The sequence below is a fragment of the Rattus norvegicus genome, chromosome 19 (genome assembly GCF_021556685.1).
Source record: "Rattus norvegicus strain SHRSP/BbbUtx chromosome 19, alternate assembly SHRSP_T2T, whole genome shotgun sequence".
Classification (NCBI taxonomy): Eukaryota; Metazoa; Chordata; class Mammalia; order Rodentia; family Muridae; genus Rattus; species Rattus norvegicus.
The window spans coordinates 13701335-13727762 of NC_141552.1; the positions used below are offsets into that span (position 1 = coordinate 13701335).

At 44.2% G+C, this 26428-nt stretch overlaps 1 pseudogene across 1 annotated transcript; it reads right to left on the minus strand.

Annotated features, from left to right (window-relative positions):
* Window positions 1-24898: 24898 nt before the first annotated feature.
* Window positions 24899-25332, minus strand: Uqcc3-ps1 (ubiquinol-cytochrome c reductase complex assembly factor 3, pseudogene 1; annotated as a pseudogene). Its single transcript, XR_015643703.1, has one exon. The product of XR_015643703.1 is annotated as a ubiquinol-cytochrome c reductase complex assembly factor 3, pseudogene 1, transcript variant X2 (transcript).
* Window positions 25333-26428: the final 1096 nt, after the last annotated feature.

Sequence of the window (26428 nt, forward strand, 5' to 3'; positions counted from 1 at the left end):
CTAATATCCACTTATCAGTGAGTGCATACTATGTGTGTTTTTCTGTGATTGAGTAACCTCACTCAGGATGATATTTTCTAGTTCAATCCATTTGCCTATGAACTTCATGAAGTCATTGTTTTTGATAGCTGAGTAGTACTCCATTGTGTAGATGAACCACATTTTCAGTATCCATTCCTCTGTTGAAGGGCATCTGGGTTCTTTCCAGCTTCTGGCTATTATAAATAAGGCTGCTATGAACATAGTGGAGCACATGTCTTTGTTATATGTTGGGGCATCTTTTGGGTATATGCCCAGGAGAGGTATAGCTGGGTAGTGGAACGTCCAGTTATCCGAGGAACCTCCAGACTTATTTCCAGAGTGGTCGTACCAGTTTGCAATCCCACCAACAGTGGAGGAGTGTTCCTCTTTCTCCACATCCTTTCCAGCATCTGCTGTCACTTGAGTTTTTTATCTTAGCCATTCTGACCTGTGTGAGGTGGAACTCAGGGTTGTTTCGATTTGCATTTCCCTGATGACTAAGGATGTTGTAGGTACTTCTAAGCCATTCAATATTCCTCAGCTGAGAATGTTTTGTTTAGCTCTGGACCCCATTTTTTAATAGGGTTGTTTGGCTCTCTGGAGTCTAACTTCTTGAGCTCTTTGTATATTTTGGATATTAGCCCTCTATCAGATGTAGGACTGGTAAAGATCTTTTCCCAATCTGTTGGTTGCCATTTTGTCCTAATGACAGCATCCTTTGCCTTACAGAAGCTTTGCAGTTTTATGACGTCCCATTTGTCGATTCTTGATCTTAGAGCATAATCCATTGGTGTTTTGTTCAGGAAATTTTCCCCAGTGCCCATGTGATCGAGACTCTTCCCCACTTTTCTTCAGTTAGTTTGAGTGTATCTGGTTTGATGTGGAGGTCCTTGATCCACTTGGACTTAAATTTGTACAGGGCGATAAGAATGGATCGATTTGCATTCTTCTACATGCTGACTGCCAGTTCAACCAGCACCATTTGTTGAAGATGCTTTTTTCCATTGGATGTTTAGTTCCTTTGTCAAAGATCAAGTGATCATAGGTGTGTGAGTTCATTTCTGGGTCTTCAATTCTATTCCACTGGTCTACCTGCCTGTCTCTGTACCAATACCATACAGTTTTTATCACTATTGCTCTGTAATATAGCTTGAGGTCAGGGTTGGTGATTCCCCCAGAAGTTCTTATATTGTTGAGTGTAGTTTTCACTATCCTGGGTTTTTTGTTATTATAAATGAATTTGCAAATTGCTCTTCCTATCTCTATGAAGAATTGAGTTGGAATTTTGATGGGGATTGCATTGAGCCTGTAGATTGCTTTTGGCAAAATGGCCATTTTTACTATATTAATTCTGCCGATCCTTGAGCACTCCTGTAGATCTGTTTTCCTATTTTCTTTCAGCCAGTTCTGGGAACAGAGTGCTCTGCTCTCCGGTGTGTAGTTGCTCCTGGTGACTGGCTTTCAGCCTTGGCATAGGCAGGAACTGGAAGGGTCCTGCCCCTGACTTTTCCTAGGTCCCTATGCCCAGGGGGCACAGATGGCACTAGATGATTTCCTCTTGGGTCGGGAATGTGGGCAGAGGGTAGTCTCCTCTGATTTCTCAGGAGTGTCCGCACTTCTGAGGGTCCAGCTCTCTCCCCCACGGGACTTCTTGTGTATAGTTTTGAAAAGTGTCTGATAATGCAGAAGCCATGGAACCCTCTTGTCTGTGTGCTGGATAGTTTTACTTGATATTTATTTACTTTGTGCTGGACAGTTTTATACTAACATGACTCGAGTTAAAGTCATCAGAGAGGTGGGAACCTCAATCAAGGAAATGCCACCAGGAGATTGGCTGTTGGCAAGCCTTTAGGGCATTTTTAAAATTAGTAATTGATGTGGGAGGCTCCATCTCCTTGTGGGTGGTGCCACCCCTGGGCTGGTGGTCCTGGGTTCTATAAGAAAGCAGGCTGACCAAGCCAGTAAGCAGCCCTCCTCCATGGCCTGTGCATCAGGTCCTGCCTCCAGGTTCCTGCCCTGCTTGAGTTCCTGCTCTGACTTCCTTTGATGGTGAGCTGTGATGGAGACGTAGAAGCTGGAGAAACACTTTCCTCCCTAAGTTTCTTTGGTCATGGTGTTTCATCTCAGCAACTGTAACTGTAATACAGCCTGGTTGGTTTGACCTCCTCTCAACTTAGAATTAATACTTATTTATATGCATTCGTGTCCCTCTAGGAATATAAGTATGTGAATACAGTTGCTCCTGGGTACAAGAGGGAGTTGGGGGAACTGAAATACTGTCTCTGCAAGAGTAGTGTGGGTTCTTATCCTGTGGGCCTCTCTTTTTTCCTTTTTTTTTTTCCTTTTTTCCTTTTTTCTCCATCTTTATTAAATTGGGTATTTCTTATTTACATTTCAATTGTTATTCCCTTTCCTGGTTTCCGGGCCAACATCCCCCTAACCCCTCCCTCTCCACTTCTATATGGGCTTCCCCTCCCCTACCTCCCCCCATTACCACCCTCCCCCCAACAATCCCGTTCACTGGGGGTTCAGTCTTGGCAGGACCAAGGGCTTCCCCTTCCACTGGTGCCCTTACTAGGCTATTCATTGCTACCTATGAGGTTGGAGCCCAGGGTCAGTCCATGTATAGTCTTTGGGTAGTAGCTTAGTCCCTGGAAGCTCTGGTTGGTTGGCATTGTTGTTCATAGGGGGTCTCCAGCCCCTTCAAGCTCTTCCAGTCCTCTCTTTGTTCTATTTAGTTTTAGTCTCAAGCTCTCTTTCCTTGACTAGTGTCTGTTGACACCGCCCCTCCCCCCAGCATAGCTGTAGCCATTTTGTTCCATGCCCACCAGCTATTTCATTGTTGCTGTAACATGCCTCGCAGTCAATGATGTAGAAAAATAGTTTGGCTTAGAGTAGGGTCATGCTGACTGCATAACCTGTTATGTTCTGTATGTTATGAGGTTTGTTAATCTTAAGAAATTCCACAACTGCATGCTTCACATAGGACCCATCAAATTAAAAGTCAATATGAACTGTTTGATCCAAAATGGCTTGAGTCAGGGGCAACACCAGGCAGCACTTCCAGCATGGGTATATGAGCTCATTGTGTGTGTGTGTGTGTGTGTGTGTGTGTGTGTGTGTGTGTGTGTTGCAGTTTTAGCCTTTATAAGCTGGACTGAGAAATGTCCAGTGAGCAGCTTTGAGCCTGAACTGTTGCCCTGGTCGATCGTTCTTTAGATGTGTGTTCAATAAACCATCCCTGTCTGACTGAGTTGGTGTTCCCATGGTTTGCGTGGTGGACTCCTGGACACTGTCTATCTGCCATCCACCTTCTGCTCTACCTGCGTTACTGACAGTGAGCTCCACTTTCCCAGTCTTCCATTCTTAAGTTTGTGCTGATAGGACACTCTAGGAAGGTGGTTCCTCCCAGTGTTAATGCAGTCCATTTACATCACAAATAACCCCAGGGCAGGATGGGATTATCCATCTCCCCTTGCCTTCTTGTCTTCTTGACTGAGGTAGTCTTCCCTTTCTGCCAGCCTTGTGCTAATTACAATTTCTTTCCCTTCACTACAGGAGTCCTCTTGCTTCTAATCTTTTCCCCAACGTCCATAAGAATCTATGGTCCTGTCATTTCATTTCCTTAACCGTTCCCAAACTCATTTAGGCTTTTGGCCAACATAATGTAGAGGTTTAATGAGAGAAGAGTAGAAGAGTGAACTGTGGGCATGGAGGGGGTAGGATGGGGAAGCGGGCAAGAGCAGCGAAGAGCAAAGAGTAAGAGAGAATTAAGAGAAAGTAAGAGAGGGCAAGCAGCTCCTTTTATAGTGTCAGGCACAGCTGGCTGTTGCCAGGCAACTGTGGGGCAGAGCATACCTGGCTATTCCCAGGTAGCTGTGGGGGACAGTTAGGTCACAAATTTCGGGCACTCTAGGTTCCCTCCTTCCAATTCCCATTAGTCTGTGGTACCATTCCTGTGGCAGGTTCATACCTTGTCACCTTCCTTTCAGCACACACGATACCACCTTTCAGACTTCAAGATCATCTGGCATCCATTTAGTAACATCCAGGACCAAAGACACAGGGAAGGAGTGCGTGCGTGCGTGCGTGCGTGCGTGCGTGCGTGTGCGTGCGCGCGCGCGTGTATTTCTATGTGCCCAGTGTGTGTGTCTATGTTAATATGCCAACTAAGACCACATCCTGTTTGTCCTTGTCCATTTGGGGAGCAAATAATAACACCATCCTGCACTCCCAACCATTCCACTCACATAAAGCAGCCGATTTTTCAGCCGCACAAAACAGTTTGAGGACAATTGGCCCAGCAGGGGTCAACAAAGAACTTGAGCGCCGAAGGTGGTTGTGGGAGCGCAGTGGTAGCTCCGCGGGCTCATGGGAAATGTAGTGCGATTATCTGCAGCTTCGCGGAGCCCAGGTGAGAGAGCGCGAGAGCACTTGCCTAGCTCTCTGGGTTGTTTCAGGTCAGGCTGGTAGAGAGAGCAGCTGGGAGGGGAAAACTTCTCATGTGGCGCGCCCTGTTTTTGACAAGGACAGAAGGTAGCAAACCTTGGCTTTCTCCCGTTAGCTCCTTGCCTGCTGTCCTGGCCAGGAAGAATCGACCCAAGTCGTGCAGGGTGCAGTCAGTGGGTCGCAGGGTATTGGGCCACTGGGAGCCCTGGTCGGGTCTCTTTTCCTCTGGTCTAATGTGGGGTGGGTGCCTGGGACTGTCTGTGTCAGCTGCCTTCTTTGAGGTTGGAGATGGGCACTTGCTTTTAAGACTTTTCAGCCAGTGTCAATCCCGTGAGACAGGCATGCTCGTGGCAGTTCAGTCACAAGTCTCCCTACACTTTTTTGATCAATCCTGCATTTGAGGTGGGATGACGTCTGCCCGTGGTTTTGATCGAGTTCATTGAACCTTTGCTCCAGCTGTATACCAGGCACCCAAGACTGTGTCATCAAGTAGATGAATCTTCTTTCTGAGTCAAAAATATGCAGGAGGGGATGGGAGAAGGAGAGGGGAACCAGGTGCAGCAGCAAGGAGGCAAAAGGTACTAAGACGGTGGGTAACCAAAATGTCTGGATTATATAGGGGAGAGTTTCTAGGGGAAAGAGCAGCTCAGCCCCTGGGCTGGAGAGTTCAGGGAAGAGGGCAGAGCATGCCAGCCTTACTCTGTGACAGGTAGGGACTGAGGGATGCTGGGAGAACCTGAAGGTCAGGTTCATTTTGACATATTAAATAGGCATCTCGGCTATTTGTTCTGGTTTTTGAAACTTAACACTTGTATCACTGATTTTGCATATTAGTATATTCATGTATATATTCTTTCTAGTCTTTTAAAAATAATCAATAATAAATATTGTTAATAAATAATATAATAATACATTAATAGTCACTTTAATAAAGATAATAGTTACTTTATCTGTGTTGCTTCATCTGCTCTGTTTTCTTTCTTTTTGTTATAACGGTTATTTTTATTTTATGTGTATAGGTATATTGCCTGCATGTGTGTCTGGGCACCACCTGCATCTGCGGTGTCCAAAGAGGACAGAAGAGGAAGCCAGATCTCCTGGAGCTATAGTTAATGAATGGTTGTGTGTTACCCTGTGGGTGCCAGGACTTGAACCCAGGTCCCCTGGAAGAACATCAGTGCTTCTAACCACTGAGCCATCTCTCAGCCCCAGGGCTCTCTTTTCTAACTCAGGCATGGACACAGCACGATGGCCACTTGTGGTCCTATTCAACATGACGTATTGAGAGTTAGCCAGTAGCAGAGCGTGTATATCTATCTCCATGCTCCCCTTTCCAAGACAACGTGCTTAGGCTGGCCTTAACGGGGTACTGCCAGGGCCGCCATCCCAGTAAATAGGGACCTTACTAATGTCACATGACAGGTTCATCCAATCAGGTGTACTGATTCCTCTCTTCTTCACGTCCATCCCTCCCGATGCCACTTGAACTTTCTTTAACCCTTTCTTGCCTGTTTCTTTACCTTGTATGCCTCCAGTGTAAATCAGGTCAGTATTTCTGCTTGCCACGGGTGGATCACAGGGCTTCTCATTATTCACCATGCTGCCCTGCTGTCCGACCATTCTGCCTCGCGTGTCTCCAAACGTGCTCTGGGTGCTAGCCAACTGAACTATTGCCATTTTTCTTCTATCCTTATATTATGACTTACTAGTCATAATTTGAGTTTTGACGGTGCCCCAATTATTTCGAAATACAATTTTATTTAAGTTATTTCACTTGCTAAATTTGAAGTATGCAGCATTGGACTGGAGGGTCAGTAAACACTTACTGCAATAAAAAACTTGTGCCAGCCGGGCATGGTGGTGCACATTTTGATCCCAGCGCACAAAGGCCGAGGCAGGATAAATGTTGTAAGTCTGAGGTGAGCGAGGCCTGCATGGTGAGAGACTGTCTCAATGACAAAAAAAAAAAAAAAAAAAAAAAAAAAAGGGAAAAAATATTGCAAACTGGGCATGTGGACACACACCTGTAACACCAGCACTTGAGAGGTAGAGGGCAGGAGTACCCGAAGTCAAGCTCATCCTCAGCCTTCTAGCAAGTTGGGGGCTAGCCTGGAATACATGGAACCCTGTCTCAAAACAGAACAGCAGCAACAGCAACAGCAACAGTAAGAACAACACAGTTGATCACCCTCAAGTTATGCCTGTATTTCACTACTGGACACTTCTGTCTTCCCTTTGCTCTTTATAGCTCACTGAATACCTTCTTTTAAAATGAGTCTATGTTGTTCTGATCCTTCTAGTTTGAAGTCTTCCCAGCTCTCCCAGTTAATATCGAGCTTGTCTTTTGGTCTTTAGTTATGCCACAGGCAGCAGCAATGCTATTAGCAGTCAGTCACATGAAATTACATCGTAGTCTCTCACTGGTTAGTGTGTTTTTCTTTTACTCCGCTAAGTTAAAATCATGCACAAAGCCATGAAGTGTTTTAGAGCATATGCTCAGGGCACTGAGGCCATAGTAAACAGATATGCTAACTCACCAACATTCATTCATCCCTTCTGTATGTTTCCTGGGCATGCACTGTCTGCCAGCATCCATTTCCACCATTGCTGTGGAGGACTTAAGCTAACAGATGAGTCATCTTGAGTCGTGTTATGTTCTGAAGTTTTCTATATTTTTTAAAATTTGTTTTTAACCTTTCTAGATTGTTGAAAAGGAAACTAAAGTTTTTTTTAAACATCACAGACATTTTTATAAACTATAGAACACATAAGTAACATTATAATTGTTCCTTCAGGAGTTTTAAGATTTATATGTTTTCTTTACAGAATCACTATAAATATCAATTATAAAGGTGATCTGAAACTCAGTAAAATGAAGACGTTCTTAAGGACAGAAAGTAAATTCAGGCCTATTACTGAAACATGAAGTCACTCAAGTGAGCTAATAGTGTTATGCTCACTTGAATGTACCTGCTAATATATTAATATATTATGTTAAACCTTAATGTATAGCTAAAAGGTGTGATCGTTCAGTGATGTGTTGCATTCATATTGAATATATGTGTGATAGGTCCTGCTAGCTTTCTATTCGTGTGGTAGCCTTGTCTGTAGCTTGAATATCCTTGTATTGTTATGCCTTCAACTAGAGCATATTGCCAGTATATATTAATAATAACATCATGAAGATTTTTTCAGTCGACAAAGCAAATTTAACATCAGCTATTATGTTCAATTCTCTAAGCTAGAAGATGTCTTGAGAGGTTAATATCTCTTAATATTGTTTATATTGTAATATAGGTTTGGAGTCACCCAGAGATTAATCATGTCCACAAACAAATTTTAATAAGAGAGGACTTTTTTGCTTTTAGATACTGGTACCCAGAGTGATTGGGGCCAGGTCTGTTCTTGAGAGCACTCCCAAGATGCCGCCCCTAGGCATATCAGCCCAGGGCTTATAAAGTAAATTAAAAAAAAAAAGCTGTAAGATTACATCTGTCTAGGTGTAGGCAGGGTCTAACGCATATTTTTAACATATATGTCTTGCAGTCATTGGGCAGAGCAAGCAGATAACAGAAGTGGAAATAGCAGTTGTTGTCTTATGATCTTGGAAGAACAGCCATTTTAGAAGATCAGTCCATTTAAGAATAGTTTTCAATGCTGGAGAAAAAAGGGATGTGAGCTGCTAGAGTAATACCAGTACAAGCTAGAGATACATCTTAGAGGCTGTTTTTACTTTCTGGTCTCTTTTGCATAGTATGCCTACATTTAAAATGTAATATTAGGGGTTGGGGATTTAGCTCAGCGGTAGAGCACTTGCCTAGCAAGCGCAAGGCCCTGGGTTCGGTCCCCAGCTCCGAAAAAAAAAATGTAATATTAATCACCCTTATATAAACTAGTAAATAGTTGAATTTTTTCCATATCCTATCTTAGTTAGGGTTTCCATTGCTGTGAAAGGGACGCCATGACCAAGGCAACTCTTATAAAGGCAAGCATTTAATTGGGGCTGGCTTACAGATTCAGAGTTTCAGTTCATTATCATCGTGATGAGAGCACGGCAGCATCCAGGCAGACATGGTGCTGGAGGAGGAGCTGAGAGTGCTGCATCTCAAATGAGGAAAGGTAACCAGGAGAGACTGGCGTCCTCAGGCAGCTAGGAGGAAGCTCTCTTCCACAGTGGGTGGAGCCTGAGCAGAGGAAGAGACCAGCCCCACAGTGACGCACTTCCAATACCAGGGCCACACCCTGCACAGCACTATTTTCTATTGGCTAAACATATTTAAACCATCACATAATCTTTCTTCTTTCTTCCTCCTTCTCCTCTCCTCTTCCTCCTTCTCCTCTCCTCTTCCTTCTTCTCTTCCTCCTCCTTTTTTTTTTTTTTTTTTTTTTTTTTTTAAAAGACAGGGTCTTCCTATGAGCCCTCGCTGTCCTGGAACTTGCTCTGTAGACCAGAATACCATTGAGTTCATAGAGATCTGACTACTTCTGTCTTCCAAGGAAATTAAAGGGCTGTGCCACTACACCTGGTGTGAGCACTGGGTGAGCCGGCCTCGAGGGCATGAAAGTAGTGGAAATAGCTCTGCCCCTTGCCAGCTGCAGCGGTGGGTGAGCTAGCCAGAGCAGTGCTAGAGAACTCAACCCGGTGGTGAGGATGAGGGAGAGCTGGTGCCGACCAATTCAGCTACCAACCAGGCCTACACCCAGGGCTTTGAGTTGGTCCATCCCAGTATCTACTCTATCTGTGAGCTTCTGGAACTCATGAAAGAGGCTGATCCTGCAGAACCCAAGCTACAGGATCTCCATAACACGGGGCAACAACAGGATATCCCAGAAGAGTCCCAGTGAGGATCCAGTATTGATAGTGTAGCAGAGTCAAAGGCCTGGAACTGGGCCAGTGATTCTCGCAATGAACATTTGCAAGTAAAGCTGTGTGGACAAAAGGGTATAGGTAGGACACACCATGACACAATGTAGCTTCCTCGGCGAGATGTTTTTGTAGTTTTTGTTGTTCTTGCCTTTTTTGAAACCTCACAGTCCCACCTCACTTAATTATAGTGAAAAAAATACTTTATATCATACAATCAAAGTACTTTGTAACATTGAAAAGGTAAGAAAAGAAAAGCCAGGTGTAGTGCGTACTGGAGAGAAGCCCTCCCCCTCAACTCTCAGGAGAGCAGCCACTGCACCTTGACTGGGCAGCCCAGTAGAACTGCCCCTGGTGGCGTGAGCACTGGGTGAGCACAGGAGCTTTCCCAAGCTTATGCACCTCACCTGCTCCTTCATCACCAGGGCCCGCTCTACTGTGGTGCTCAGGCATGGTGCAAGGCTTGCTTTCCCGAGTGCCACAGCTGGGGAGGGGCTGGGCCAGCTCTGCACAGCCCTTGGACATCAACTTGGTTCCAGGCAGTAGCCCTAGACCAAGGATGCCTACATGGCCTTTGGTTGTAACATGGACCATAGGCATTGGCACCGACCCCTTCTGCTGCATCAGGGCCAAGGACCCAGCTGTGGCCCTCAGTTGCAGCAAGGGCCAGGACTTCACCATGGCCTCAGGTGACAGGGCAGGCTGTTCACATTCCACTCCACCTCTAGTTCCGAGTCTCCAGTTCTGCCTCTTTTCACAGTGCTCAAACCTTTCTGCTTCTCTTCGTCTCCAATCTCTCCACCATATACTTGCACACTGGAGTGGCTCCACTGTGGGGAGGCCATGTGGTGGGCGGGCCTCTCATGTCTGACTGTATTACTTTTATCATCACTGAGACAGAATAAGGAGGGAGGAAATTATTATTATTATTATTTTTTGCTCACGATTTAGAAACCAAAATTCATCATAACAGAGAAGTCGTGGAACAGTGCTGTCTTCTGTGGCCTTGGGCATGTGAAGTGGGTGGTCATCTCAGTGACAGATAGGACATGATTTGAGAAGCTGGGTGGGCCTACAACACACAGGCCCCACCTCTCCTAGCCATTTGTCAGCTTGGCTAATAAAATCATAACCTCCCCAAATACTGCGATCCAAGAGGGATGAGGTCTCCAAACACAGGAGACTGTAGGGGAGGTCTCCAGGGGCTCATGATGCATTTAGTCATCCCTGAGTATGATTATGCCTTTATTTTTTTATTTTTTAAAGATTTATTCATTTATTATATATAAGTACACTGTAGCTGTCTTCAGACACACCAGAAGAGGGCATTGGATCTCATTACAGATGGTTGTGCGCCACCATGTGGTTGCTGGGATTTGAACTCAGGACCTCTGGAAGAGCAGTCGGTGCTCTTAACCGCTGAGCCATCTCTCCAGCCCTGATTATGCCTTTATATGTAAAAAGACACACTTGAGAGCGTCTGGATATTGGAGCACACTGCAGGAAGGTGTCCTCAGAGAGGGCAGTGACTTGCTGCATTCCCGTAGCTTTATGCCGGGTCTCTCCCACCTGATTTCATCCGTAGCCTTGTAAGTACCCTGTGTAATCAAAGTGTGGGCATGAGTGGTGTTAGCACGAACCCTGTGAGCTGCTCTAGTAAGTTAACAGAACCTGAGGCGGGAATCTTAGGAAATCAGTTACAGCTGTTGTGTCAGACGTGTGGGTGACTGCTTTCTGCTGACACGGCCAACTGAAGCGGGGACCAGGCTTGCCGGACTGAGCTCTTAGCCTGTGGGAGGCGACACTCTTACTAGGTAGCTACTGTTGGACTGAATTGAAATCAATTGACTTCAACTAGAGGACTATGAGAGGTCACTCAGCTGGGTCTGCTAGAGAATTGTGGCGGGAAATATTTTTTAAAAAAAAAAGATTTTCCATCTCACGCTACGCCATTGCTGGGCCACATGACGCCAGTGGGGTGTTCTCATCTTGGTCAGCCAGACTCGGCAGATTCTCCAGCCCAGAGCTCTCGAAATGTCTCCACCCGACTCACTAAGTTCCCATGGCGGGTCACTACTACGACAGTCCCACGCATCCAAATTCCCCGGCCCCATACCTTTCTCTTGAACTCAGTTGAGCCACCGCAGGAAGGAAAACACCACACTAACTTGGTTTAGAATTAACAGGTAACTCAATCGCTGGGAGCAACTACTAACATCTGGATTAGTAAGCCATACTAAGTTAAATCCTCCGGTGGAAGATCCTAGTGGATCCTCCACCTAACTGGGGGCTTCTAGTTGGTTACATCCTCTATCCCCAGCTCTCTCTTGGTCCCAAAAGCCTCAAGTCCCTTCTCTCCTCTTCTCTTCTCCCCTCCGACCTGGAAGTCCTGCCTACTCTTTGACCAGTGATTGGTCCTCTGAAATCTTTATTCATTAGGGAGAAGATCCTTGCCACAGAGAATCTTCCAAGAATCGGTTGAGGGTATTCTCTGTCTGGGTGTGTTGAGTGCCTAAGAGTAGGAAGAGACACTTTGTTTCCTTTGTGTCTCTGACTCAGGGTTAGGGAAAGGGAAGTGTTTTTGCAATGGTAGCCACATATAAACAAATTATTTTGATATTTTAATGGAAAACAGTATTGAGTGAGACCGTTGGTAAAGTGATGAGGGAATAGATTTTACGTTGTGTAGTGTAGTATTTTAGTACTGACTGAGTTTATTATGTATTTTGTGTGCTTGTGCACAGTTGGGCCTCTGTGGAAGAGAATTTTGCTGGGCATGGTGGCACACACCTTTGATCCCAGCTTTCAGGATGTAGAGGTAGGCAGATATCTGAGTTCAAGGCCAGCCTGGTCTCTACTGTGAGTTCCAGGACAGCCAGAGCTACATAGAGAGACCCTAGAGACAGACATGAAGACACACAGACACAGACATACATCTATACATAGACACACACGGACATGGACACACGAACAATACGATTTAGAAATAGTTGGTGATAAATTACATTAACATATGTTAACATTGCATAGGGGTTGTTTTTAAGTCTTTATTGATTCTTTGTGAATCTCACATTACGCACCCAGATCCCACTCATCTCTCCAGCCCTCCATATCTTGCCTTTGTCTTTGCAGTCTTCTCCTTGAAAGAAAACAAAAGATAAAAATTAAAAACTAAAATCAGCCAAACCAGAGCAAAACAACAAAAACAAAAATCTCAAGGCGGAAGCCGTGGTATGCTACAGTGTGTCACACAGTATCCCCTTTTGCCTAAAATGGTTTAGTTGCAATGTTCATTGCAATGAGTCATTGGTCTGGTTCTAGGCCTCTGGCTTCTGCTGCACTATCAATATTGGATCCTCTCAGATGTCCTGTTGTTGCCCTGTGTCTTGGAGATCCTGTAGCTTTGGATCTGTGGGACCTGCTCCTTTATCTGCTCCAGCAGTTCATAGATGGGATAGATGTCGAGTGGGCCAACTCAAAGCCTCTGGTAGCTGAGGTGGTCAGCCTGCCAGCTTCTCTCCCTTGTCACCAGGGCCAGTTTAATCAAGCTGGCTAGGTAATGGGGGGGGTCTTCCCAGTTGCTGCACCCGGTGAGGGGGTGGGCCACTTCTCCTGTCTGGACTAGACCATAAACCTCAAAATGAAGGTAGGAGGGGTCCCTCCCTTACTCCAACTCCTCGACTAGGGTATAGCAGTCTACAAAGTGGTAGGACGTGAGCTTGGAATTTAGAAAAAGAAAATGTCTACTTGCAATCTGACTAAGTCACTTTGTCCAGTTTCCTTCAGTAGGAAACTTCATGTTTTATGAACTTGCAGTTACATTTTCCTTGATCCAGTTCCTTGACTGTTTTTGCTAAGCATGGTATAATAGTTATATTCAAAGATTGGGTTTCAGAACACTAACAGCACTGCTTAAACCTAGCTCCCTATTCTCTCACTTAACCCAACTCTGTGCTCATTAGCTTCCGGCTCTGTAAAGTGAGGCTCATATTACCCAAGTAAGTTTACTTTGTTGTGAAGATTATGCTAATCAGGACTAACTAGTAAAAGAATGTAGAGCGTCTGCTCTCTGGCAAACAGTGTTATGTGACAGCATGTTTCTCTCCATTCTTTTCCCCTTCCTTTTCATTGTGTTAATTTGTATTTCTGAACATAGGAAATTGTCTTTTAACTTCTATTTCCAATTATATCACCGATACAAGTGATCAAAAAAATAAATATTTACAGCATAGGAATACTCCCCCCCCCAAAAATACTCAGTAAATCAGTTTACGTACTTTGTGTGAAGATAGCAAACCAAATAACCAATGGAAAAGAAAGGACTTTATATTTTTAATTCCGTTAGTTTGAAATAATGTGATTTTATTTTATTTTCAAACAAACAGGTCATGTCCGTTGTTCATTACTCCTCTTTCTCAGGGCTCGCTTGCTATCAATGGTGGCATGAGGAATCCTGTGAGCAGGAAGCAACTGCTTTTGGCTTTAGAGGTCTGTGGACCCACGGATGCTCTCCTAATGCCACCTCATAAGCCTCATGCACTTGTAAGACAACATCATCTAAGTATCTAAGAAAACCCGCGCTGCTCTCAGCGAAAAAGAAACCATTATGCTTTGGGGCAGAAGCTCCTTCTGTGAAAACAGCATCTGGGTTAGCTTCTAAAGTTACCCTGTGTATTCTCTTCTTAAAGGCATGGCGGTCTCTGTTGTTGGGAAGCACAAGAGTCCCAGATAAACAGACTTTACCAGTTATTCTTTGTGTGTGTGTGTGTGTGTGTGTGTGTGTGTGTGTGTGTGTGTGTGTATGTGGTCTGGTGTCCTGGCCTGTGCCATGCCTGTAGAGGTCAGAGGTTGATGAGGGGAGAGAGAAGCCATAATTCACTGTTGGTAGTAATGTGGTTGGCAACATGACAACAGTAACAACAGCAGCAGCAGCAACAACAACTACAGCAAATACAGCTTCCTATGATGATCTAGCTGTCCTACTCCTGGGTACGTACCCAAAAGAAATGTTAATTTTTACTTCCCTTTGGCTAAGGATATTAAATATATTTTTTCTAGATTCTTAGTTGTTTTTATTTCTTCTTTTTGAGAACTGGCTGTTCTAGTCATTTGCCACGAAAAAGATTCTTTTTTTCCTTCCACTTTCTTTCTCTGCTACTTCATTCGTAGCATACAGAAACGCTCCCGGTGTCCGGATGTTGTTCCTTTGTTCTGTTATCTCGCTGAAGTTGTTCATTAGGTCTAAGAATTTCCTAGTGGAGTTTTTCTCTAGGCGTGCCCCTCTTCTTTCTTCCTCTTAGGGGTCTAGCTCAGACCTCTAGAACTCTATTGATCTGAGTGGTCAGAGGACAACTTTGTCTCAATTTTTCACTGTTTACCGTATTGGATATAGTTTGTTGTATCTGTATCCTTTGAAGGCTCTAATTTCTCCATAGCTTTTATCATGAAGGGATGCTGAACTTGGTTGAAGCATTGAGTGAGATGACCGTGTGGTTGCTGTCCTCATTTTGTGCTTACTCTTGACTCTCTCTCTCCATATTTTTTTTATCTTTATTAACTTGAGTATTTCTTATTTGCATTTCGATTGTTATTCCCCTTAACGGTTTCTGGGCCAACATCCCCCTAACCCCTCCCTCCCCTTCTATATGGGTGTTCCCCTCCCCATCCTCCCCCCATTGCCACCCTCCCCCCAACAATCACATTCACTGGGAGTTCAGTCTTGGCAGGACCAAGGGCTTCCCCTTCCACTGGTGCCCTTACTAGGCTATTCATTGCTACCTATGAGGTTGGAGTCCAGGGTCAGTCCATGTATAGTCTTTGGGTAGTGGCTTAGTCCCTGGAAGCTCTGGCTGGTTGGCATTGTTGTTCATATGGGGTCTCAAGCCCCTTCAACCTCTTCCAGTTCTTTCTCTGATTCCTTCAACAGGGATCCCGTTCTCAGTTCAGTGGTTTGCTGCTGGCATTCACCCATGTATTTGCTGTATTCTGGGTGTGTTTCTCAGGAGAGATCTACATCCGGTTCCTGTCGGCCTACACTTCTTTGCTTCATCCTTCTTATCTAGTTTGGTGGCTGTATATGTATGGGCCACATGTGGGGCAGGCTCTGAATGGGTGTTCCTTCTGCCTCTGTTCTAAACTTTGCCTCCCTATTCCCTGCCAAGGGTATTCTTGTTCCCCTTTTAAAGAAGGAGTGAAGCATTCGCATTTTGGTCATCCCTCTTGAGTTTCATGTGTTCTGTGCATCTAGGGTAATTCAAGCATTTGGGCTAATAGCCACTTATCAATGTCTCTCCAAATTTTTTTTAAAGATTTATTCATTTATTATATATAAGTACACTGTCGCTGTCTTCAGACACACCAGAAGAGGGCATCAGATCCCATTACAGATGGTTGTGAGCCATCATGTGATTGCTGGGAATTGAACTCATGACCTCTGGAAGAACAGTCGGGTGCTCTTAACCGCTGAGCCATCTCTCCAGCCCCCTCTCTCCATATTTTTAATAGCATTCCATACAGTAAATTTTATGAGAACCCTTGTCTTGGAGCGAGGGTTAGACAGTGACTCAGTCGTGTGCAAACAGAAGACCCGAGTGTCGTTCGTTGCTAAAGATGGCCGTTGAGCAAAAAGCACTCAGCACCTCTGATCTCGGTCTTTGTTTTTGGATTTTGTCGTGGGCTTTTCAGCAGTTTCACTTCTGAAAACGACAACCAAGAGCCTCGCAAGAAAACGTTGTGACTTTTGAGTCTTAACCCAGACATTTTGGTAGAAGAAATTATTTCTTCTCAGGATGAGAAAATACTTTCAGAAAGTGATAATTGGACAGAAGATGCAGGCAATCGGAATTGTAAGTAAAATTTCCAAAGTCCGTCTATAAATATTTGGAAAATATCCCGTTTCTGCTCTTGCTTTCTTTGTACACCAGTGGTTTGCAGGGGTTCTGTGATTTCCTCAAGATCATTGGAATTAGTTTGGACCTGCTGGTAGGCAAGCCACGCCGACAGGTTTTAAGAACAGTAGTTGTAGGTGAATTCTAAGTTGCAGTCTGAGGAATGCTTACTGGCTAATGTTTACGAAGCTTTTATCAGCTCGCCTGTTGTTTCACCTGTGCTGCTGGATCTGGACCAGCAGGTTGTTCTCAGTGACAAGTTCTTGAGGGGGATGATCAGGGCATCGGAAGTAATAAAGAAGGCATGAAAGTTGGGGTCAGGTCTTGCACAAGCTATGCCTTGTGCCAAGCAAGAAGGGCAGCATCTTATATACAGTTCATAGGGGAAACACGGTACAGTGTCAGCAGAAAGTTAATTAAGCAGTGTTGCACAAAGGAACACAGGGCATCTCACATGTACCACAGACTGAGTGCTTGGTAGCTTTGGGACTGAAAACTCCAGTTTCTTCAGGAGGAAAAAAGTCAGATTCTTAGGATCTGAAACCTTAAATACTTCAAGGCTCTGGCCCTAGCCCTAGATCGACCTGCCTGGTCTGTTGCTGGGCAAGGGTATACAGAGGTATTGTTTCTTTCATCCATTCATCAGGGCTTCTGAGAAAAGCCTTGAACCAGTCTCCCTGTCAACAGCTATTCTCTGCCCTGAGGATTCCCTCAGGCACTCGGTCCTGCAGCACATCCCATGAGCTCTTCAGATTTTGTTGAGATTAAAAATGTGAACTTCCCACACCCGCAGATCCCAGCCCGCAGCAGCTCTCTGCTCCCAAACCCCGTGGGAGAGAGACCTCACCGCCTGGTCAGGTGGGCACTCCTGAGGCTGCAGAGCGGAGGAGACCTCCAACACTGCCCACCCCTGCCCACATCCCTGCCCATTTCCCAGAGGAAACTGTATAAGGCCTCTGGGTTCCCGTAGGGGAGGGCCCAGGAGCGGCAGGACCCCTGCGCCTGAGACACCGCCGGAACCTGAAGGAAACAGACCGCATAAATAGTTCTCTGCACCTAAATCCCGTGGGAGGGAGAGCTAAACCTTCAGAGAGGCAGACAAGCCTGGGAAACCAGAAGAGACTGCTCTCTGCACACACATCTCGGACGCCAGAGGAAAACACCAAAGGCCATCTGGAACCCTGGTGCACGGAGGCTCCCGGAAAGAGCGGCGCAGATCTTCCCGGTTGCTGCCGCTGCAGAGAGCCCGTGAGCAGCACCCCACGAGCAAACTTGAGCCTTGGAACCACAGGTAGGACCAACTTTTCCCCTGCAAGAGACCTGCCTGGTGAACTCCAGACACAGGCCTACAGGAACAGCTGAAGACCTGTAGATAGGAAAAACTACATGCCCGAAAGCAGAACACTCTGCCCCCATAACTGGCTGAAAGAAAACAGGAAAAGAGGTCTACCACACTCCTGACACACAGGCTTATAGGACAGTCTAGCCACGGTCAGAAATAGCAGAACAAAGTAACACTAGAGATAATCTGATGGCGAGAGGCAAGCGCAGGAACCCAAGCAACAGAAACCAAGACTACATGGCATCATCGGAGCCCAATTCTCCCACCAAAATAAACATGGAATATCCAAACACACCAGAAAAGCAAGATCTAGTTTCAAAATCATATTTGATCATGATGCTGGAGGACTTCAAGAAAGACGTGAAGAACTCCCTTAGAGAACAAGTAGAAGCCTACAGAGAGGAATCGCAAAAATGCCTGAAAGAATTCCAGGAAAACATAAATAAACAAGTAGAAGCCCATAGAGAGGAGACACAAAAATCCCTGAAAGAATTCCAGGAAAACACAATCAAACAGTTGAAGGAATTAAAAATGGAAATAGACGCAATCAAGAAAGAACACATGGAAATAACCCTGGATATAGAAAATCAAAAGAAGAGACAAGGAGCTGTAGATACAAGCTTCACCAACAGAATACAAGAGATGGAAGAGAGAATCTCAGGAGCAGAAGATTCCATAGAAATCATTGACTCAACTGTCAAAGATAATGTAAAGCAGAAAAAGCTACTGGTCCAAAACATACAGGAAATCCAGGACTCAATGAGAAGATCAAACCTAAGGATAATAGGTATAGAAGAGAGTGAAGACTCCCAGCTCAAAGGACCAGTAAATATCTTCAACAAAATCATAGAAGAAAACTTCCCTAACCTAAAAAAAGAGATACCCATAAGCATACAAGAAGCCTACAGAACTCCAAATAGATTGGACCAGAAAAGAAACACCTCCCGTCACATAATAGTCAAAACACCAAACGCACAAAATAAAGAAAGAATATTAAAAGCAGTAAGGGAAAAAGGTCAAGTAACATATAAAAGCAGACCTATCAGAATCACACCAGACTTTTCGCCAGAAACTATGAAGGCCAGAAGATCCTGGACAGATGTCATACAGACCCTAAGAGAACACAAATGCCAGCCCAGGTTACTGTATCCTGCAAAACTCTCAATTAACATAGATGGAGAAACCAAGATATTCCATGACAAAACCAAATTTACACAATATCTTTCTACAAATCCAGCACTACAAAGGATAATAAAGGGTAAAGCCCAACATAAGGAGGCAAGCTATACTCTGGAAGAAGCAAGAAACTAATCGTCTTGGCAACAAAACAAAGAGAAGAAAAGCACACAAACATAACCTCACATCCAAATATGAATATAACAGGAAGCAATAATCACTATTCCTTAATATCTCTCAACATCAATGGCCTCAACTCCCCAATAAAAAGACATAGATTAACAAACTGGATAAGCAACGAGGACCCTGCATTCTGCTGCCTACAGGAAACACACCTCAGAGACAAAGACAGACACTACCTCAGAGTGAAAGGCTGGAAAACAACTTTCCAAGCAAATGGTCAGAAGAAGCAAGCTGGAGTAGCCATTCTAATATCAAATAAAATCAATTTTCAATTAAAAGTCATCAAAAAAGATAAGGAAGGACACTTCATATTCATCAAAGGAAAAATCCACCAAGATGAACTCTCAATCCTAAATATCTATGCCCCAAATACAACGGCACCTACATACGTAAAAGAAACCTTACTAAAGCTCAAAACACACATTGCACCTCACACAATAATAGTAGGAGATTTCAACACCCCACTCTCATCAATGGACAGATCATGGAAACAGAAATTAAACAGAGACGTAGACAGACTAAGAGAAGTCATGAGCCAAATGGACTTAACAGATATTTATAGAACATTCTATCCTAAAGCAAAAGGATATACCTTCTTCTCAGCTCCTCATGGTACTTTCTCCAAAATTGACCATATAGTTGGTCAAAAAACGGGCCTCAACAGGTGCAGAAAGATAGAAATAATCCCATGCGTGCTATCGGACCACCACGGCTCTGAAACAGAATACTCACTGCCTTGCTCCTTCCAACTTGCTAGCAGAGTTCTTAGACCATTCAAGACCATCTGACCAGGGATGATACTGCCCATCCTACCCTGAGCCCTATCACGTCAATTATAAATGAAATAATAAAATATTCTACTACCTTGCCTACAAAAAAAAAAATGCCTATGGAGTTTCCTTGGCAATCACCAGCAGTAAGTGTCCTGAAGTCTTTCTAAGCATGAAGTGTATGCATAATCCTGATCAAAAAAGTGTTAAACAAGGATGAGATCATAGCTTGACAGGTAGTAGACCTAATTATCTGTAAAGAAAAGAATCAGCGGGTAGAATGTTTTTCGAGTGGACGCAATCAGCCTAAGTTAATCTTGACACACCCTCATGTTGTACCCAACTAGTAAGCTGGGACTTGTCACCAGAGCTGGACTCAAAATGGACACAAAGGGGTGGTATCCACTGTGACCACAGACCAGTTGTAATGGTAATAGCAATGTCTAATAATCATTATGTTTAAGTGTTAAGCATTTGTTAATTTATTTAGCTTCCAAATCAACTCTATGATATAAGCAATTATATATTATTTCTATATTAAAGAAAAAAATGAAAAAAAAGCAATATTGTAAACAACTAAAATATCAAGTATCTGGCTTTATTTATTTTAGTATGGCTGAAATCCATAAGTACTTGAAATAACTTGCTTTTGTGGAGCATGTATGAAAGAAAATAAACTCAATATGATTACCCGTTTGACAGAAAAAAAAAATCTTTGAAAACTCAACTGGTGAAAAGCCATGAGTGAAAAATCTACCCTATATCAACAATTATATGATTGAATTCACTGTATACTTTTATCTCTTTACTTAAAATATAGAAAGAAAAATGAAAAAAAAATGTGAACTTCCCAATTAGGAAGACTCAACCTCAAAATCTTATGTTAGAAATAAATTTGAATACTTTTGCAAATTTTAAAAAGCTTATTTATTTCAAATATTTTAAATTATTATTATTAAAAAAAAACCCCATACCTTTCAAAGTAGAACTTTTATGGGGCCATACATGCCATTTTATAATTCCTGAAAGTCTTAATATGACTCTGGCCATGGAAAATGAGTTTAGGTCTGGGGAGATGTCTGGTTGGTGGCAACCTCAGTGATCTGCCTGTCTCTGGCTCCGCAGCGCTTCTACCTGCACGGTACCACGCCCAGCTGTTTGTCTGTGCGAGCTAAGGCAGGTCCTTAGCTCTCATAAATTGTGAAATGACATTTATGACCCCATAAAAGTTTCACTTTGAAAGATGTGTTTTTTTAAGTAATAGTAATTTTAAAGTATTTGAAGTAAATGGGATACTTTTTAAAATTTACAAAAGTATTCAAATTTACTTCTAACATAAATAAGAATTTTAGATTGAGCCTCCCTAATCTGAAAGTCCAAAAACTCAAGTATGTTCAAAATCTGAAGGTGTTTGAGAGCTGAAATGATGCCGGAAGTGGAAAGCGTCCATACAGAAGCTTGTGATGAGTCCCAGTCAAAGCATACCAAAATCAGATAGAAAATTACCCTAGCTGTGATGTAAGGTTGTAAAATTAATAATTAATTAATAAATCTCGGTGTGTGGTTACTACCTGCCCCAATGGCTTATGTTCATGAATGAAACACACACACACACACACACACACACACACACACACACACACACACAGACACACAGACACAGACACACACACACACACACACACACACACACAGTCTTTATATTTAATATGCCTTAAGCATTACAATAGCTGAGTGGCTGCCTAGCCCCCATGTTGCTAGAACCTACCTGCTGCTGATAATTCTGAGTTACTATTTACTAATTCTATCTTCCACCTTGGCCACTCCAGCCCTATTTGTGCAGCCCTCTGGGCCACACTTTCTTGGCCCTGAGCCCAGGGTACTCTCTTTGCTTCTCTACTTCATGGTGGCCTCTGTGTCTCTCCTCTGTCCACACTCCGTATCCTCCTCCTCCAGGCCTCAAGCCCGGGAGTCCTAAAATCCTGCCTCTATCTGTCCTTCCTAGCTATTGGCTGCTGGCATCTTTATTTACCAATCAGAACCAACATAGGAAGAACAACAATATCAACCAACCAGACCCCACCAGAGCTCTCAGGGAATAAACCACCAACCATTGAGTACACATGGAAGGACCCATGGCTCCAGCCGCATATGTAGCAGAGGATGGCGTTGTCCAGCATCAATAGGAGGAAAAGCCCTTGGTCCTGTGAAGGCTCATTTCCCCAGTGTAGGGGAATGCCAGGGCGTTGAGGTGGGAGTGGGTGGGTAGGAGTGGGAACATCATAGAAGCAGGGGGAGGGGGAGTGGCATGGGGGGGAAAGGGGATAACATTTGAAATGTAAATACATAAAATATCGAAGAAAAATAAAATAAAATAAAAAAAAAGAACCAACTGGGGGCTGGTTTCCCGATGCTATGTGCAGACCCTCTTGTGCAAACAGTTTTTCGGGGGAAATAATTAGCATATGTAATCGAAGCAGCTACATAAAGTATATGAAACATTAGTGAATTTGGATAAAGGCAATTCAACGTATATTAAGTTTTATTATAATTTTATGAAATGCCAAAGATGTTACTAGTAAAATTATCATTTTGTACTTTTTATTTAGTAGAATCAATGGTGTAATTTTAAAGAATTCTTGCATGTGTATGTCTTAATTTGTTTTGCCTGTGGATTTGTCCTTTTTATTTGCTTTGACTATGACGGTAAGGTGATGGCTATTGTAATGTTGCTTTTGTATGCTTGGTTAAGAAAACGTGCAGGTCTTTGAGTGTGCTTTGGTCTTCTGGTTTTTGGCTTCAGTTCTTCCCGATGCTTGCAGTAGCATTTTGGAGAGATGGTTGAAAGCAGGTTACATCAAACATAAACCAGTTAGGCTGTCCACAAGGCACTATGAACCTGGGCTTGGTAGGTATTACTTTAAAACAAACAAACAAACTTTTTTTCTTTTTAGAAAATATGTTGTCTTTTATGTGAATGAATGTTTTGCCTGCATGCATGTGTGTGTATTACATGTGTCTTTAGTGCCCGCAGAGGTCAGAAGACAACCTCAGACCCTGGAATTAGGGTCATGGATGACTATGAGCTAATGGGCTCTGGGAACCGAACCTGGGTCGTCTGGACGAGCGGTTAGTGCTTTTAACTATTGAGCCATCTCCTAGGCCTGATGTTTCTTCCTTAAAATCCCTGTTGTGTGTTTCAGAATTAAGGTTATGTAACCTTTGAAGATCAAAGGTTATAGTTCAGTGTTTATTTCTTTAGTTTAAAACGTTTCTTAGGCGGCTTTGCTTGTGTTTAGTAAATGAACTTGTTTTTAATATATGTACACTTGCAGTTCGTGACTCAATCCCCTGAGGAACTTCCATTAAAAAGTGTAATTAAGGGACATAAACTGCTCTTTGTGGTTTCTGCTTGTTTTTATTCCTCTATCAGTGTTTGTAAGGGAGGGAGAGGGTAGCTGGAAACAAACAACACTATGTGTTAGAGGGAGAGTGTAGCTGGATACAACACTATCTATGTGTTAGAGGGAGAGTGTAGCTGGAAACAACACTGTATCAATGTGTTAGAGGGAGAGGGTAGCTGGAAACAACACTATCTATGTGTTAGAGGGAGAGTGTAGCTGGAAACAACACTATATGTTAGAGGGAGCGTGTAGTTGGAAACAACACTATGTGTTAGAAGGAGAGGGTAGCTGGAAACAACAGTCGTGGAATGGAATGCACAGAAGGAAAGGACAAACACTCTTTTCGGGGAAATGTTGTGAGGCTCCGGGCGTGCACAGTCTGCTTGGATATCCCCCCCCCACCTCTGTTTTCAAACGTACAAGATAGTTCTAAGGGTATGTGCCAGTTTAGAACCTTAAATCTAGATAGGTTTCCTGCATATCTTAGCAGCATTTCATTGTAGTCAGTAATTACATGTTTTTCGTTTTCTTTCTGTTTTTATTTTGTTTATGGTAATAGCAGAAGGTTCCCCCACACCTTTAGCACACTATGTTCCCCCTCCCCCTCTCTTTCTCACCGTTTTATTGTGGTGGGGAGGATAGTACCTGCTAGGCTCTGCTAGCTCTGTCCCTGAGCTCATTCCCAGCCCCCTATTGTAACCCGGCAGACTCAGACTCCTGCCGCTGCTGCCCCAGCTCCCCTAGGGGAGGATTGCCTGTGTGTGCTGTGGCACCCATATCTTAAGTACTTGAACTGTGTGTTTTCTCCTGCCGGCTTTCTGTTGGTCTGAACATTCCTGAGGAGATTGTATCTTTCTTTTTTGTATCTTTTCTCTGTAGTGCAGTTTCTTTGCCAAGGGCTGCTGGTTTAGCAGACCCGGAAGAAGCCTTGTCTTAGTAATTGGTACTCTTTACACCTGGCCTCTGCTCGCCAAGTCCCTGAGAACCCCAGCCTTTATGGGAAAGAATGTCTTCTATTTGTCTCTTACATGGTCCTCTTGGGCTGTGAATGGAAAGCGTCCTATTTAAGCAGTGACTCCAATTTTAAAGTCAAGTCTCAGTGTCATTTTTTTAACTTGAAGTCGGATTTTGTTGAGTCATATTCATTGTTTCCCTTTAACCGAGATTATAGTACCTCCCTAAGAAGCAAACAATCTTTCCGGGGAAATGTTGTGGAGGCTCCGTGCGTGCAGTCTAAATCTACAAGGAAAATGAAGTGATGTTGTCGCATTTTCCATGTCAGGAATTCCTGCCATATCGACCCATATTCCTGATTTGGAGGATGAGATCATTTCTCTCGGTTTGGAGTCAGAGGTTAAGTGCAGAAGCACTTTTCTTATCAGCATTTTAATTTCTCCGGAGTGGACGTTTTCGACGTCTCTCTTTTTATATGTCTGAAGTCTTACCTTGAAGCTCATCGGATGCCAGGAAAAAGCTATACAGTCCTTTTCACGTGTCACGTTAGCAGGTAGGTGCAATCCAGATTTTCTCCAGTGTAGTTTGGCCAACTTTTTCTTTTCTTTCTTTCTTTTTTTTTTTGAAAAAGTCTTTTTACCGACAGTTGCAGAAGCAAACTCAGATCACGTGACCCATTTTGAATAGCCAGAAGACTTAATTGGACTTAAGGACCGTGCAGCGGGGAGGGTGGCATGCAGCTGCCTCAGTCTTGCGCCTCCCACTGCGCCGACCCCCACAGCTCTCTAAGCATTAGATGTCCAGCTGCGAAATCCACTTAATGGGTAAACTGCATTTATTAGTTCCTTTGGTTCCACACATCCGACCCTGTCCCTCGATATGCTCATTAAACGCATCCCCCCCAACCGCAGCTCCCTGTGCCTTGGAGAGAGTCCTGCTATGTCTCCTGAATCCCGACTTCATGTCCGGAGCACCAAGATTCCCACGACCATGGGCAAGCTCTGGTGTCATGCTGACCTGCCGTCGCCTCTAACTGTCCAGTTCTCCTCCAGGCCACGTTCCCCTTCGTGGCTGCGGCGTCCTTCAGGGTAGCCATCACCAGTTCCTTGGTCCTGACTGCTTCGTTCCTGCGCCGTGAATCCCTTTCCGGCATCTCCTGCAGCATCGATTGCTTCTGTAGTTCTCCTGGGGTCACCAAAGCAAACAGAATAGAGCCCACACCAGCTCCCGCGCCTAGCACTGCAACTACAGCCAGTGTTTTACCAGCCGCCTCCGTGGCGAGCTACACTACAAACGAGACGCCGTCCGCATCCTCCCGCAGCCTAGAAGGGAGCCATGACATCGCGCCGATTCCTATCTGCTTTTACAGCATTGCCATCTGGTGGCCAAAGGTAGTAGCTGCAGGAAGTCTGACAGAACTGAAATACATATTTACTTACTCATTTTAATGAGATAATTTTCTTTCGACGTAGTCTCTCAGGCTTTGAGTTTGTGTGTAGAGCAGGCGCCTGCCTCTGCCTTCTGTGCTGCAAATTCAAGGGTAATTCTTGAAATATTGAGATCATTTGTTCTAGCTAGAAGCCGCTTCAAAATCTGGTGTTTCTCCTGGAGGCAAGTACTATTTGTCTCTCTCCCACCTCTCCCCCTCCTTTCTCCTTCCTCTCCCCCTCCTCCTTTCCCCCTCCTCTCTCCCACCTCTCCCTTACCTCTCCCACTTCTCCTGTCCTCCTCTTCTCCCCTCCTTCCCCCTCCTCTCTTTCCTCTCCCCTGCCTTTCCCCCACCTCTCCCCCCTCTCCCCACCTCTCCCTTCCCCCATTCTTTCCCACCTCTCCCCCTCCTCTCCCCACTCTTCCCCTCCTCTCTCTCGCCTCCCCCCCTCTTCCTTTTGTCTCTCTTCCTCTGTATTTATATAGTTCCCGTCTCTATAGCCTAAGCAGTTTGGATTCTTAACCTTTGCTGTATTCTTGGGATCATGTTGATGCTGTGGGTTCTTAGTATCAGAAGTTTCCAAAACACTGGGAATGGAGAAAACACAGCTTTTTTTTTTTCCATGCTGCTGATTCTTGCTTGTCGTTTTAGGGGCCAGTGAGTAACATCCTTGATTTTTTTTTTCTTTCTTCTCAACCTTGTAAGTAGTTGAGAAATGAAGGAAAAGCTGACTGGTTCTGAAAAGGGCATGGACAAGAAATCCTGGCTGCAAGCTAATGGGTAAGCCAGCATTGCTGCTGTCCCGGGAAGCTGTAAGCAAAGGGAAAAGCCCAAGGTTTATTTCCTGCTTCTCTTCCCCTGGAAATATGAAAAAAGGGAGAGGGGAGTGACCTGGTGTTCTCCCAACACCTCCAAAGTCACTGGAGTGATCGATGAAGTGTAAGGCAGG